This window comes from Meriones unguiculatus, chromosome 3, assembly GCF_030254825.1.
Source record: "Meriones unguiculatus strain TT.TT164.6M chromosome 3, Bangor_MerUng_6.1, whole genome shotgun sequence".
NCBI lineage: Eukaryota > Metazoa > Chordata > Mammalia > Rodentia > Muridae > Meriones > Meriones unguiculatus.
This window is the reverse complement of record NC_083351.1, coordinates 105,772,735-105,789,503: the sequence shown is the minus strand read 5'-3', so window position 1 is coordinate 105,789,503 and position 16,769 is coordinate 105,772,735. Positions and strand designations below refer to the sequence as shown.

The 16,769-nt window shown below is 42.5% G+C and overlaps 1 long non-coding RNA gene across 1 annotated transcript; it reads left to right on the top strand.

Moving 5' to 3' along the window:
- The first annotated feature begins 889 nt into the window (after positions 1-889).
- Positions 890-16,398, top strand: LOC132653122 (uncharacterized). The gene is made up of 3 exons (XR_009590832.1): positions 890-11,383; positions 14,739-14,850; positions 15,915-16,398. It is a non-coding gene; the product is annotated as an uncharacterized LOC132653122 (long non-coding RNA).
- The last annotated feature ends 371 nt before the right edge of the window (positions 16,399-16,769 follow it).

Here is a 16,769-nt window from a genome sequence, read left to right as displayed (position 1 = left end):
GATGTTTGATATTTCCTTGGAAACATTCGAGTCTCTCAGTCAAGTTCAGTCCCGCCTGAGTCAGAAATGTCAGTTCGTTTTTTAGCTTGGCCTCACTTCAGTAGGGATTTGCTGTGCGTGTTTGTTTTGTGTGGCCCTGTGTGCAGAGAGCTTTTTCTCAGAGCTTCTTGGCTCTCCCCTGACATGAAAATCAGCAGCCATGGAACCGCCTGCTGCAGGAATGTGGAGCCCCTCATCAGCCACAACCTGATACATGAAACTAGACCACAGTGCAGGGCAGATCCACAGCTGCCCCCACACCAGGTTTGCTAGAGACAACACTCAATGGCTTTCTCCACAGGGGAAACATCCACACAGAGCATAGCTCCCTCGCCCTCTCTTCTGATTCCTTCTTGGCAAGCGTAGGGCTGACAAGATGGAGGCCAGGGCAGTGGAGACATCCATCACCCTATTCTTGACTGCTTGTTTTTCTTCTGGAAAGTCTACAAAACCTTCTGTTTGGTTTGGGGCTTGGGTTTGACTCTTCTTTTCCTCTATCATTGTTGCCTGTGCTTGCCTGGTTTGCCCTCTTGGGAACTGTTGCCCTGACTACAATCCATGCACTGGCAGGAACATGGTAGCGCACAAGGGAAGAAAGGGGCTTCTGAAGAGACAGGGCAGCAAATAAACGCCTCACTAGGCGAATGGAGCCTGCAGTGGACTCCTGTAAATATAACATTGTCAGTACTGTGATGTCCTCATGATCATCTGATAGAGCAGACAAGAGTCTAATATTAGGGGTATCGAAACTTTCCCCAATGTGCAATATGATACAGAAAGTGCCCCCCCACAGGATTCATAACGTTACAAAAAAAGTATTCATTTTTATTTTGAGACATTCCTAGGCAGCCACATCAAAAGAAGATGATTTGCCTGTTATGATGGAAAGTCTACTATAAGTTGAAAGATTTGTGCCTTGTTATACATATATTTTCTTTTTTAAAAAACATAATCTGATTTCTTTGCTATATTATATAGTTTGTCAAGTTTGTAACCTTTTTCTTCTTGATAGATCAAAAGTTTGCAGAGGACGAGAAAAGGAGCTTAGGGAATTTGTAAAATTCTGCTTCAACAGTTAGGGTCATTAATTCTCACAAAGATAAATGTTTATTTAAAGAGTTGATTCATTTCCTAATAGGCTTACAAATAAACATGCCAAGAGCCTGAACACGTAAAAGAGGTATGGAAAATTAGCATTAAAAAGGATTCGTACTTGTTATTTCATGTAGTCTCAACCACAGGTCAGAACCATCTTATAAATAGAGAGACTACGGTACACAGTAACTATTAGAGTTCATACAGGCAATGCATGAGAGATCAAGGATCAGAAGTTTGAGTCTTTGTACTGAGAAAAAGTTGAGCTTAGATACAAGAAGCAGATGAGGGCTCAGTGATCTCTAGAGCCTGTTCCATACTGAATTACTCTGGCATCCAGAAAGATGTCTTGACCCTCTGTGCCTCAGATTCCTGGCAAAGTCCATAACTCTAAGCAAAGTGAAAGTCTAATACTTTTTTTTGGAGAGATAGCATTTATTCTTTCCACTCAGGTAACTCAACGGTAGAGTATTGTAAGTCTGCCCCTCTACCCTCTGTGCCCCGTGTCAGTACTGGTGTGGGGAAGAGCTCACAGGGTACTGGAAGCAGGTCAGGGTAAATAAAGACTAAAGGGGAGCAAGATGTTGAGATAGAAATGGGTGTTGTCCTCTAATTGTGGCCCAGTTGAAGATCATGAAATGTGCCAATCTCCATCACTCAGTGAGGCTTAATAATCTTCAAGCACCACCCAGACAAAGTTTTAAAACTGTTTACCACTCCACAAAGTTCTCTTGTGACCCTTACCAATCAAGACTCACTCCTAACCAAGCAGGAAACTGCAGTCCGGGGAAGCTAGATACTGCAGAAGGCAGGTGGCAAATGATTTTCCATTGACTGTGGAGTCTGGATCTCAAGATCATTTAGCAAAAGAATGGGCTGTTTCTTCTCCCAGGAAACTTATAAATTCCTGAAAAACAAAACTGAGTTCTTTTACCATACTTAACCATACAGTGTACTTATTTCCTTCTTTATCCATACTTATGTAAGAAGATATCTTAGATCTTCTATATCCATTCATTCATTCATTCATTCACTTATAGATTCATTACTTCAACAAAAACTTGCTATTGTCTAACTATGTTCCTAGGACTGTCCAGGTGCTGGTTTTAAATAAGACCCAGAAAGCTGTAGCCTTTGGGGCATATAGTCTTGTTGGGAGACAACCTCCCACTGTTTGTAGGATGCATGATTAACAGAGCTCTGTTCCCTGGACTGAGAAGCTGAGCTCAAAGCCACAGTTCACTACTCAGCCCATTATTTATTTACAGCCTACTACATGCCAAGGCACAGTTCAATACAGCAAGGATATAAAAAGAAACTTCAAGAGGTTTCCCTTTCAGGAATTATTGATCTCTGGCAAAGTGTCCCTCCTTTTTTGAAAATTCTGTCTGCTTTCTCCAGGACATCTGGGCATGGAGAACACTCACACAGCTTTTCCACCAAATCCACATTTCTATACCTTCTCACGCTGCTTTGAATGGGAGTCGTTGGACACTCCTTACATGGGAAGAGAAGTGGCTCTGCCAGGCAAAGCTGCAAGACAGCTGCCCTGCAGGGTTTCGGCACTGCATGGTGCTTTAGTCAGTTTGCTGTTAGCAAAGGTTGAAGAAAATAAGCTTCATGCTTTGGTCATTTTGCCAGTCCTTTTGAAAACAAACTAACCAGAGTCCCAAATTCATAAAATTAACATCTACCCTTCCTGACACACACAATGAGACATCCTCTCTCTCTCTCTCTCACTCTCTCTCTCAAGGTTAAGGGCTATTGCTGATAGAGAACAAAAATTTCAGATGTGGATAAGCACTCAGTATCATGAGACAGGACAGAGCCGAACAATCGACTCCTCTTTGGCCAAAACTTTCCCATTAGTGTATCAGAACACCACAGACTCTGATTACAGAATGAGCAAACAGGACATAATGGGTTTTCAATAAATGCAGCTGAGCCAGGCTCCAGATCTGCTTGGAGAGGTTTATTTGACACGTACAGCCTGCTGGGGGAATTGAAGACAGACCAGTAAAGGGAGCTGAAGTTCACAAATGAGAATTGGTGTCTGGGAGTGGGGTGGGATTGACACATATGCAAACTGCAGACATGAGACTTGTGACCAGAACACTCCAACGCTGAACACCTTCACCTGAATTCTTCAGGTTTGCCAGAACAGTCACGTGCTTAAATGGAGACGTGAGCTTAGGGAGCATCTTAAATTTCTGTTTTGTTTTAGTGGCGAGAGAGAAATAAACTGGAAGCTGAATGTAGTCAAGGGTCTGAACTCACATAGTTGGTTGAGCTTGAACTGGACCCTCGGCTCCCCATCCCCTGACCTGTGTGCTTCTAACCCACATGGAATACCACAACACAGAAGGTGTTTGACATCAAGATTTAAAACAATGTGTTTTGTTTTAGCAGATCAAAATTAAGCCGTGTGTACACTGGAGCATCTTTTGATTCAGATGCCTTTAACACAGAATGCTGGAGAGGTGGCTCAGTGGTTAAGGGCGCTTGCTAGTCTTGCAGAGGACTAGGGCTTACTTATTAGCACCCATTCACAGCATCTAACTCCAGCTCCAGGGAATCCGAAGAGCCTCTGGCCTCTTTGGGTACCCACACTCATGTAATGTATACTCACATAGACATACATATACACATTAGTAAAAATAAATAAATGAATCTTAGGGGAAAACATAAAATGCTGAACAACTGTTTAAAAGAAAGCACTGTTCTCAGAGGACACTACGTACTTAGGTATCTTATGTAAAACTTATGCAGCTAAGATGCTGGTTATACGGAAGACCCTCAGATATCCACTCTGGAGGAAGTTGCAGAAGAGGCCATCTCTTGGCCTGATGTTAACACCTGGACTAAAAAAATTAATAAAATGATCAACAAAAAAGCTGACTCATTAGAAAGATGACACACACATTTTTTCTTTGGACTGATTCCCTTGATGCCATGCCTGAGTCCAGAGTCCTTGTGTGCAGCAGATCTGTTAAGGAACTGCGCTTCAAAAGAGCGCGTGAGAAGGTGGTCAGTTTCCACGACACCAGTTCCACACGTCAGCAATCTGTCCCCACGGCAGCACTGGCTGCAAGTCTTGAGTCTCTGGGGTGCTAGGCTAGCTTCTCCAGAGTTCTCTCTCTGTGGCTTGTGGACATGTGCTCTGTGTCTCTTGGACACATGTGCTCTGTGTCTCTTGGGTTTTCCTTATAAAACTAACAGTCAGGTGGAATGAGGCTAACAACTTGCAACTGCAGCCACGCTTGGAGTTCTGGGAAACAGGGCCTCAGCACTGGGATGTGAGGGAAAGCACTCAGTCTGTTAGAGAGTAAGAGAAGGGAAATAGGATGGAGAGAGGAAGAGGAAGGTAAGCTACGGTCTCAAGGAAAGGCTGGTCTCAGCCTTCGGAGTGTGAGCGAAGGGGCCTCTCTGCCATTATCGAATCACCTAGCGGTAAGGAGGCTGTTTTTCTAGCTGTTAGTTCAAAGGCTGCCACCAATGGGAGGGGGGAGGGGGCTTCTGGGAGCATCTGTAGGATAAGTTCAGACAGGGTGGCTCCTGGGAGTCAAGAGCCTTTACCAGAGACTGACACGGGTGTGAGTCACTTTACTGCCCCAACATTTGAACATTTGCACAAGGAGGGTGTGAGTGAGACACCGATGCCATCCACAGTATACACTCCTTGGCACCTAGGTATACAACAAATGTCACCACCCTTACATCTGCGTGAGTTAAAGCCGCACTTTAAGTATTACCAGAGGACATATGGTCACAGGGAAAGGGGTCATGACATTTGCCAAGGGGAGGAGCAGGCCAGACCCCTCTCATTCCTAACCCACTGACCCAGGTCTGAATTCCTAACTTCATTCATCACTAAATCTAAGAACCCTGGCTCCTTGTCAGCTTTGAAGTCCATCTTCTCTCCGTTCTCACCCCACAGACTTGATCTAGGGAATCCGGCCTTTTTCTCTCTCCTGTGACTAAAGCATGACATAGACCTGATCTCACTGGTCTATGTCTAGTGATCTAGTCCAAGCTCAAGTGAATCTATATTCATTCTGCTTTGATGAAAGCAAAGATAGCATCTGTCTTCTTGGTGGTGATTCCTCTGATGCCAACCTCTCACATCTCCTTTACTAAATTGTGTGTGTGTGTGTGTGAGAGAGAGAGAGAGAGAGAGAGAGAGAGAGAATGAGAGAGAGAGAGAGACTCCACTAAGAATGTGTCTTACAGGCAGGACTCATGACAGATTCTGACTTATTAGAACAACATCTGGTGCATAGAGTGCTGACATCAGGGCTACATCACATCAGGGCTCCAAGTGGCCACAGAAGGGCAGTTAGTCTCTCTAGCAGTAAGTAGAGTGCTGAGCACTTAGGGTGAGAAAAGTGGAAAATGCTAGAAGTATCCTGACAGTCGACCAAATTAATATCTTCTTTCCCCTGATAGTTTGCAAATGCTGAGATCAGGAGTTCCCATGATCCCTGTTTCAGCCTTAATAAGCACTGACTTCCAAGGTAAATATTTAAAGTTACATTATAGTTGACCCTAATAGAATGTATTAACATTAGAAAAGAAAGGGGAAAAAATCAACAAAATCTTCTCACTTGAATAAGTGATAAAGCTACAGCAAAGCGCTGTGGTTATACCTGGTATTTGACTGTGTGGAGTGATAAAATACTATCATGGGAATGTTTGGTCACTTTCACCCTGCTTTTTGGCTAGATAAAGCACAACCCACAGGAAATGAGCTATATATATATATATATATATATATATATATATATATATATAACTGCTTCTTTCTCTTGACCTCAACAGTCTCCTCTCTTACTGTTCCTGTTCCAGCTGTCCATCACTGTCCTTTCCCAAAACGATCCCATCAAACACCAGTCTTTATGCATTCACCCACTGTTAGCTTCTCTGCACCAAATCTTCCCTAGAGCCCCTCTCTGCCTTCTGGATCCTCCACTTTCCTCATTTCCCCTCCCTGTCTTCTGCCCCAAGCAGCTGCACAGAACCAACAAGATCACTTGGTTAAAATGCCTGGAAGAATCGGTGAGTGGTTACCATGGTCTGCACATAGCCAGTGTGGACCCAGAGCACACAGATAGAGAGTTGGGGAGCTGGACACCAGTCCATTTCCTTTCTGCCTACACACACACACACACACCACACACGTGTGCACAAATCATCTGAAGCGACTTTAAACGCCAGTAGTCTGTGTACTGCACACCTGCCCCAATGCTGTTTTAGACATCTTATGCATCTCCCTGCCTTCAAACCTCGCATTGCTTTCTCTCCTACCTATGTCTTAATCCTTCTTCTCTTCCCTACCTTTATTTCTTCACCTCACTCCTTTCTTTTCAATGATTTCTTAATTTTTTTTCAAATTATATGTATTTGACGGGGTGTGCATGAGTACAGGTATATGGGTAGGTCAGAAAGAACATCAGATCCCCCTAAAAATGGAGGTATAACTGTTGTGAGCTATCAGATGTGGGTACTGGGGACCAAACTCAGGATCTTTGCAAAAAGTGCTGAGCCACCTATGCAGCCCACTTCTTTCTTTTTCTTTTCTTCTTCTTCTTTTTGTTTTTTCTTTTTTCCCTAGCTTGCTGTTCAGCTCAAATCCTTATCTCATGTCCTGTTTTCTTACTAAGTTTTGGAAGCTGTATAAACATATCTACATAAAAAACAGACATAACCAGACCTCACTCAATAGAGCCATTCAACCTGAAGACATTGTTCTGGAGAGTTCTGTCATCCCCCTTGCTCACAAACACGGAAGCATGAGTTGTCAAGTGAGACGCTGTTGCCACCTGCCTTTCTCTCCAAATCTCCCTAGCGAAAGAGAAGATAACCTTTGACATTTGGGAAGTATGAACAAGAGTTCCACACAGAGTGTGAAGGAAAAAAAAGAAAGCAGGATATTGGTCTTATGTTTGGCTTTCCACCCTCAAATATAAAGAACAGCGACAGTTGAAGTGTGATTTGTAGGAAGTGATATAAAGGTTCATTCAAAAGGGAGAACAAAGACCAGGTGGCTAACGTTTCATGACTTCTGTAACTTTAAAAAATAACTACAATTTTAAGAATAACATATAAGCCATTGAGAGGGTTGAACGGAAAAGCAGTCGCTGATAAGTGCATAAGGCCGTATTATGTAAGCCGGAAGATCAGTTAGCCACAGTGGTCAATAAAGCTGAAATGAGATGGAATGAAGTTCATTCAAAGACAAGTTTAATTAGACATTCCCCAAAGCTTTCCAAGTATGGGGAAAGAAGAACCTCAGGATAGGCTGGCAAAGGAGGTGACAAACTTGTTAGTCCTGAAGGTTGAAAACCAGAGCCCCAACAAAGAGGTGCTTAGGCAAGACAAAATTCCACAGCAACAGACAAGCTAGCGATAGTCTTGCCCAGATGCCCAGCAAAGAGTTCCTGTTCTCTGTACCTTTCTTGAGTCTCTTGCCAGAGTGGACACAAGCAGGAAGGCTAACTGTCCACTCCAGGGCAAACGCAGCTGGTTCCCCAGGAGGAAGCTGGGAGCTGTCTGTCTCCAAGCTGGGATCCCCAAGAACTCAAACCATGTATGCCAACAACACACCTAGCACTGATAACATCATATGAGGAAAAAAAAAGGATCTTTGGCATATTGAAATCAGAAAGGATGAGGCATGATTAAAGAACCAGTCCAGAATTGTAGAGACCCATTGGTGGTTCAAATTTCCTTTTCTCTTTCCTCTAATTCCACCAGCTCTCTAGAGTAAACCCATTAATAATTCAGAAAACTGTTAGCATCAGAACAGACACTGAAGATCTCATTTCTCTTTCCATTTCCTTTAGTTTTTAGTTGCTTGTTCAATGAGCGGTTGAGGATTCTGTTCACTTTAGTTGTACGTTCTCCAAGCTGGAGTTCCTGAAGCCACTTCTGGCTCATGACCTCCCCAAGATGCTGTGACCAGCTGAGGTACCACACCTCTATCTCCTGTTTCATCAACAACAGCCTTGCAGCAAAAGAGCCTGCATTTGTTCTGCCTTCTTAGAAACAGGAAGGCTCCAAAGTACGAGGAGTAAATCCCCCAAACTCTTTAACTTAATCAGTGTGCTTCTCCCTTGTTAGCTTTGAGAGGCCAAAGAATCTGCCCACGTGTGAATTTGCATTTGAATTCTCACTAGGGAAGAAGGTTCAACAAACCAATTAACTAATTAAACCAATTAACAAAATTCGTAATTAGCCTTAAAAACAGAAGTGTCAACAAGCACAACAAAGAAGTTACCCTCCCACGGGAACTGCCTAATGGATTTAGGCCTTCCTGGTTTTCTGTCTTAAAGGGATACACACACGCGCACACACACAGATTGAGAGAGAGAGAGAGAGAGAGAGAGAGAGAGAGAGAGAAAGAGAGAGAGAAAGAGAGAGAGAAAGAGAGAGAGAATAATAACAAATAAAAAATCTAGGCATGGGCCTGTGAGACATGCAGCCTCCCACAGAGATGAGAGGGAGCCAAGCCAAAGGTACCTTTCAAGGCCCATTATTGGCAAGTAAATATACAGGTGCTTTGAAGGGCAAGGACCCAAACACTGACCATTTCACAGACGAATGTATACAGGCTCGTTATCACATAAACGGGAATAGAAATTTCAAAGAAAGACTTCTACTTGGAGATAGTCAACACCTGGTAATCCAAACAATGGATTCCAGGGGAAAAAGCCACCAATAAAAGTTATGGGATGTCATCGTTTGAACTCACCTCTTCCTTGGCCCCAGCAGCTGAGGCCAGCTCATCTGAGGGTCCCCTATACTAACTGACATGAATTCTGAAACAGGCCAGAGCTAAACCCGAGAAGCTCATAGCAACTTATGAAAAGGGGTCTAATTTTCGGAACCTGCGTGAAAAGGAATTCTCACTGTCTTAATCAATATAAAATAACTGAAATGGAAGGTTGGCTGCATGTCTCTGGATTCTTCTGGCTTCAGCCCTTTGCTGCCTGCGAATGCACCATCCCTTCTAACTCATGGGAGCACAGCCAACTGAAGTCTTGCCCATTTTTAGGATTGCAAGCAAAAGCCAACTGGATCTTTAAAAACTAAAATTGTTGTCATTTTGTGTCTTGGCAAATGCTCTATCAGTACAATGAAATTTTATTACTTTACAAATTCTGCATTCTGTGGTAACTCTTCTTTGCCAAAACAACAAGTTAACGCCTTGCCATTATTACTGTGAACCATTTTGGCATTCAGGCCGCTTCAGGAGTGTTACTAGAATGAATTATACAAGGCTGACAGAAGTTAAAGGTGCCCAGGGCCAAGGCTGAGGACTAAGTTCAAGCCTCACAGTCCACATGAAATGGATTCCTGCAAATTGTCCTTTGACCACAATACACACACACACACACACACACACACACACACACACAAAGAAATATTTTAAACTTTTGAATGAGCAATGTAAATGATTTTGAAAAAAAAATGTTACTGTTTCAGAAAAAAAAAATTCAACATGTCTGGGAACATGGCTCATCCGTAGAGTTCTTATCTAGCAGGGGTGAAGCTTGTGGTTCAGTCCTGAGGACTGCAAAATAAACAAACGAGTTGATTAACCAATCAGCCAACAATGAGCTAGTTGTGAAACAGCAAATAGATAACACAGACAAGAACTGAATATTCAAATGGCTTGAAGTAGAAACCCACTTCAGAAAAAAACAAAATCTCCAAGGAGAGGCTCACACAAACCATTCAAGAGAACTGGTGGCTAAACATCAGGAAATGTGAAGCAAGTAGTATGTACATGTAAATATATGTTGGAAACCTCATACTGGATTTTCTTGTTCCTCTTCTATAATAGAGACTGCTTTTCACTTTGACCTTGGGCAAGATCAAAGCTCACCCATGCTAAGTCAGCATTAGATGTGATTTCTAATCCTTTAGTAAAAAGATACGCTGTGAACAGTAACACTCAGCCAAGCTCACAGGTTCTCTGAATAGGCAGGGACTTGAAATGCAATGTGTGCCTAACTCAAATGCTTGAAGAATCAAATTTCATTTGCTCAAAACCCATGAAGCTCACTGCCACTCAAGGGCATAGCGAAGTGCTGGCAGTATTTCAGCTAAACTCTAGGCCTCAGTTTCTTGATCTGAATGATGAAGAGGTCCTAGAATTAAAAATCCCTAAGATCTTTGTGATGATTTGCATAGGCTCTTTTCTACCAAAAGGGAATAGAGTCCCCTGCTTCCATGCTTAGTATTTTGCATTAATGAGAATTTGGTATGAAAAGCTTTTCTTGAAAAAAAAAAAAGATAATATTCCCTTGAGACTAATGGCCAGTCTTGCTGAAACTCTAGTCAGGGGACTTAGGAAAAGGAAGAAATAAGGGGGAGGGGAACAGAGTCAGAAACAGAGACACAGAGAGACACAGACACACAGAGAGAGAAAGACCTCATCCCAAGACTACTAAACCCAAGCAAGTGAAATCTTGTGCACCTCCAGGACTCTAGAATACACGATGGAAGGTCAAGTCAAGAGTAAAGACTGCAGGAAGTGAGGCTCAATTGTCTTTAAATCGTGTAATAGAAGGAGACAGACTTCTAGATATATAAATAAGGCAAAGAGGGCCGGTATTTGGCTTCACTGAGATTATCTGCACCCTGTTCTATTCTGCTGCATTCTCCAAACCTGGCTGTCCGCACAAACCCAATCTCAGGGATGACTCGTGGCTGCACCAATCCCATTTATTCTGACATCATCTCTGCAAAGTGATGTCATCAGAGTAAGTGTAATATGATAAGTGTAAGATGATGTAATATCCCTATGACATGAGTTGTCAAATGTTTGTGGTATCTGATACACCTTTAATATTAAATATAAGATATAAATATTAAATATCAAAGACAATAATGTTAATATTGATGTACAGTACTAATCTTAAATTTTGTTTTAATTTCTTAATTGCACTGAGTAAATTATAGACAACTGCAAAGAGATAAAAAGTGAACCTAAGAAAAATGGCTTCCAAACGTATAAAACCTACACATTTCCGTCGGTGAGCTGCCTCAGCTATGAAAGCCTAACAACCTGAGTTCCATCTCCAAAAGCCAAGCACAGCAGGACAACCATCTGTAACCCCAGTGTCCCCTGAGGGGAAGTGGAGATCAGAGACAGAAGGGTCAGCCAGAAGCTCGGTGCCAGCTAACCTGGGGTACCAGTTGTAGCAACAGAAACAAGAGAGACTCAGCCTCAGAAATGTCAAAGGTGAGAACTAACTCCCCAAAACTGTCCTCTGGCATCTACACACACGATGGCATATGTTCATTTACATCATACCTACATACATACACTTGTAAATGGAACACACATAAGGGTCTCTGTACATTTAATACAATTTCTCTTGCTTACATTAATTCCCTCAACCAAGACTCCTCAGACACACTGTCCAGCCATGATTGGGAAATACAGACCGAACTGGAATGAAGAAGCCACTCATTGCTCCCTGATATTGTACGACACATTATGTAAAGACACTTATTCCGATAATGAATACAAACACAAACAACAGTACCACAAGAATCTTCACTTTTTATACCCTGCAAATTGTTTCTCTTAAGCCAAGAATGACTAGAATACATGAAATACTACAAACTACACTTTTTTAAAAAAAGGGATTTATAAGACAAGTGGCAAATTAATTTGCAGGGTATTGAGAACTCAAGACACCAGCTGCAAATGTAGGATCGGCACTAGATATTTGTTGCTAGAAAAGTAAATGTCAGTGATAGCTACAAAGAGATCACATGGTTTGTATCTTACAAACCTAAGAAGGACCTTCTAATGAAGGCTGTTAGAAGAAACGTAGAAACAAAACTAGAAATTAAATGTTTGAAGCCAATTGTCAGTGAGGAGTCACTAGGCTGGGCTCTCCTCTCCAAAACAGTGGCAATGCAGAGATCAAACTGCTTCCTCAGGGAAGCCAAGAAGCTTGGGAAAAACTCCCAGAATTCCTGTGTGTTAATGCTGAGCCAGCCGGAGGAGGAAGCAGCTTTCCTTCCTGCATGTCCACAACGGCCTTAACCTTTGACCTTTGCTCTTCAGAGTCTATTGCCGGGCTCTGGTCCTTTAACCTCATCACCTCCTTCCATCGCAACACGACAAAGGCTGAAAGCTACAGAATAAAGGGAATCTTCTGCATCCTACGGATTGCCTGTCCAGATCCTAGCCTGCTAGCATTCCGTGACCATTCTTGCTACACGAGCAAGGTCTGGGATTCACTTATCCCCTTCCCACAATGCACAAATCCCAGTGGATTTCTCCTTGAAACCAGAGGTCACAGACATTTCCCTTTAGATGCTAGAGACAGAGCAAGGAGTGAAAATTAAAAGAGCCTATGTTGAGGGTGGAGAGATAGCCCAGTCAGTGTTTGCGAGCCTAAGAACCTGAGTTAATCCCCAGCATTCAAGTCAAACAAACAAACAAAAACTGAGAATGGTGGCGCACACGTATAATTCCTGTACTAAGAAGGAAGAGGCAGGCAGATCTCTGGAGCTCTCTGGCTAGTCAGCTTAGCCAGTGTGCAAGCCCCAAGTCCCAGTGAGATTCCATGTCCCAAAAATCTGCTGAAGAACAATGCTGGCTTCTATATGCATAGGAATACATGTGCAATGTGGCCTGCACAGCCACACATACATGTACACAAACACATACACATGATATTATAATATCAAGATATTATAATATGTAATAGGCCATTGTAGTTTAGACTGCATAAGTTCCTGCAAGCAAATAATTTTAAATCATAAATCACGGGCTGGAGAGATGGCTCAGAGGTTAAGAACACTGACTGTTCTTCCAAAGGTCCTGAGTTCAATGCCCAGCAACCACATGGTGGCTCACAGCCATCTATAATGAGATCTGGTGCTCACTTCTGGTGTGCAGGTGTACATGCAGGCAGAATACTGTATACATAATTAATAAATAAATCTTTAAAAAATCATAAATCACATAAGTGTCTTTGTGGATGCTAATTTGTTGTTGACAAAGAACCATAAGGAGAAAACTGTCTGCAGCTTAAAAAAAAAATAGTTAAACATTGTTTATGTAAACATTCGTGACAGTCTACACACACCTAGGGTTAGAGGACCTCACAGCTTAAGTCTGTCCCTCAGTAGCAATACATTTCTGGAAATGTCCTTCAGGAGGGATCTAACATCTACAAGAGATACATTGTCTGCACTGACGGGGGTTAAACAGTTGATTTGCAAATCCCTCTTTTGATTCATAGGATTTAGGAGCTAGCATGAGTAAAAACACTGGTAAACAAAGCTTCAAATAATGCCTCCTCCTTGTAATTGCTTTCAAACGCCCCATTTCATTCCGGAACGCAGGAAGCACAGCACACCGCCTGCCCAGGAGAGAACATGTGTAAGTGGTTAGCAACTCTGTGGGACTCTCCGTGGAGCATTAAGTCTGCTGTGTGAAAGATTCATGGCAGCCACTCACCTGTGTGTCTGCCCTCGCCTCTGAGGGGCTATTTTAGTGAACTCACCAACTCAGTAAAAACAGTCCATGCATCTAAAACAGAATGAAATAAAGCATTTGTGAAAACAACACTCACAAGGAACACTGGGGCCATAAGTATCTCCCCAACAGATCTAACTATTACAGAAATAATCGCTTTGGTTTTTTTCCCCTTAATTTAAAAAAAAAAAAATGCACCCGGGGCTGAGAATGTAGCTCATTATAGACCGTTCTTAGCAGAAGTAGGCAAACCCTGGGTTCTATGTCTAAAAGTGAAGGAAGAAAAAAAGAATTCTAATCTTCTAGTTTACTAAGAAAAAAAAGTAGCCAAAATGTAAAATCCCTAGGAAAGCTAACAAGGCGTCCTTGAAGTTAAAACAGCATACAATATGCATACACAGCCTCTTCCATAAAATTAGTGTGTCCTTGTTATTGATGAGTTGGATAGACAGTTGCTTAGCATAAAGTATAATCACTTCTCCATGGACAAGATATTAAGATTCTTTTCTAAATAATGATCAAAAATGACTCCTTAACTCTCTAAAGGATTAACTCTAAATAAGTAAGATTTTTCTGAACCTGGTGGGTTGCAGAAGCACACTAAGATGTGGGAAACTATCTCCTGCAGTTCCAAAGCCCTCTGATCCCCAGTGCTAAGCCAAACGGAAAGACAAAGAAGTTGATGGAAGCATAAACCCGGTGTGGGGAGGAGATGGCTCTTGCTCCCCTTTTGCCTTTTAACTTAAAGGGGGTGCTTATTTATTTTAAGTAATATTGCATCAGTGTTAGCTAATGTCACTGGCATAAAGACCTATCTATTTAAAAGGAAAAGTGGAAGACCTGGAAATGTGGCCACAGACACAAGGGAGGGCCATGCCACAATGATGGGCACAATCTTTGCACCTTCTCAGGTCTCTTTTTCCTTCTCTCTCCAATCTCCTCTCCTCTCTGTCCTCTTCCCTCCGCTCCTCCCTCTCCCACCTCTCCCAGCTCCCCACTCCCATCTCCCACCTGCCTTTGGCACCTGAGAAGGAAGTTCCCTCCACCTTTGCATACACTTCAGTCAGCAGTAATCCCCAGTTTCCATCCCTTCCAGGCTCACTGTCTTCCATGAGTTGAATGCCAGACAGACTATCCACAGAACATGGATGCGTCTTCTGCAGAACAGCAGGTGTTGATTGTGCTGGGCTGTCTTGTCTCTCACAAATGTAAGTAGTATGGCTGGACCTCAACTCTTGAATGCAATGATGTATGTATTTGAGCAGTACTTCTCTGCCCCTTGACTCATGGGAAGATCATTCTTTCATCTGGGAGGAGTCTTTCACAAGGACATGGAGGGCAATTACTCTCACTGGCATTTTACAGAATGGGGGAGAGTCTAGTTTCCAGCACCATATCTGACCACTCAGAGTCACATTTATCTCCAGCTCTGGGACATCTAAAGCCCTTTATTGGCCTCTGCTCATATCTGCTGTCAAAGGCACACACACACATATACATAATTAATTTTTAAATTAATAATAAACAGGGGCTGAAAAGATAGGTTGGGGTTCAGTTCCCAGCACCATTACGGTGGCTCTCAACCATCCATAACTCCAGTTCCAGGTGATCTGACAACCTTTCCTAATCTCTGTGGGACCAAGCACACACATGGTACACATATATACATACATACATACATACATACATACATACATGGAAACAAAACACCCAAAATCATACATCTAAAAACATTTTTAATAAACAGATTATAAAAAAATAGTTTAAAACCAATCTTCAAAACAACCTTTCCCTTATGTGATTTCAGATTTTGTCATCTCCTAAATTTGTTGTTTTGTACTTTTGTTACTCTTGGTCCCCACAAGGAGCAGTCTGTATTTGTTCTTTGTCTCAGTATGTTGGCAGTGCTCTGGAGCTCTATAGAAAAGTGTGATTCTGGCATAGGCCGATCCCAGCACCTGTGATGCATCCTGATGGGGGGCATTTGGATAGAGTTGATCTGGATGAACTGAGTAGACCCTGATGGAGGATGTTTGTATTGAATTGAATCTTGCTTTCCTGTTTGTGGTGATCATTGTTTGATCATTGTTGTATCTAGGGTCATCTAGGAGATGAATCCCTGGTCATGTGTAGGAGGGAGTTTTAGATTGGATTAACAAAGGCGGGAAGATCCACTTTAACTGTGGGTGCAGCATTCTGTGGGCTGGAGCCCTGGGATGAATAAAAAGGAGAAAGGAATTCAGGAAAAGCATTCATCTTTCTCTGTTTCCAGATTGTTGATGCTATGTGACCAACTACCACATGCTCCTGCCATCATGCCTTCTCCTCCATGATGGGTTCTATCCTTTCTTAAACTGTCAGCCAGAATGAACCTACCCTCCCCTGTCAATTCTCCTTGTCAGGTTACAGCCATGAGAAAAGAAACTGAAATAGAGCTCTTTCTTAAAAGCCCTGACATAGCAAGTCAGTGGCTGTCATGTCATTCAAGTTTCTATGAGAAGGATAAGGAGAGAACAGAACGAGCAAGCCAACAGGGTCTCCTTGTCAACAGGAAGATTACTGACAAATATCAAAGACAAGACCAGCATCAAGAATGATCAGCAATATCTTCAACAAGAAAGATAACAGGAGAATGGGGAGATCTGGAAGAAATGAAGACAGAACTGGCTTTTCATTCATCTACACGCTAGAACAATCCAGGCCTAATACCATCAGGTATTTTGCCTTAACAACAGGCTACTTTGCCTAGCAACAAATTACGGTCCAGAATAAAAGGGAAACCCAGAAATAGGAAATGAAATAGCATTTCCCCTAGAATCCCAGAATCTGGCACCTGTAGACACACAGTATGATGTAGGAAAGGATGTATTTGAGAGATGGACTGACTGACTCTGTGCAGCCTTGGTCAGGTTATTTTCACTCACAAGGCCACAGCTCTCTCACCTCTAACAAGCAGCAACAGAACTAGCAAGTAACCAACAGTCTCTTTTTGCTTCTTTTTCCTCCTCCACCTCTCCTCCTCCTTCTAATTTCCATGTGTCACTGGCTGAGTATGTTAAAACCCAGGAATGATGGAGAGTATCAGGCCAGGTCAACTGACAGAAGTTACTAATGAGAGCTCTGAGCA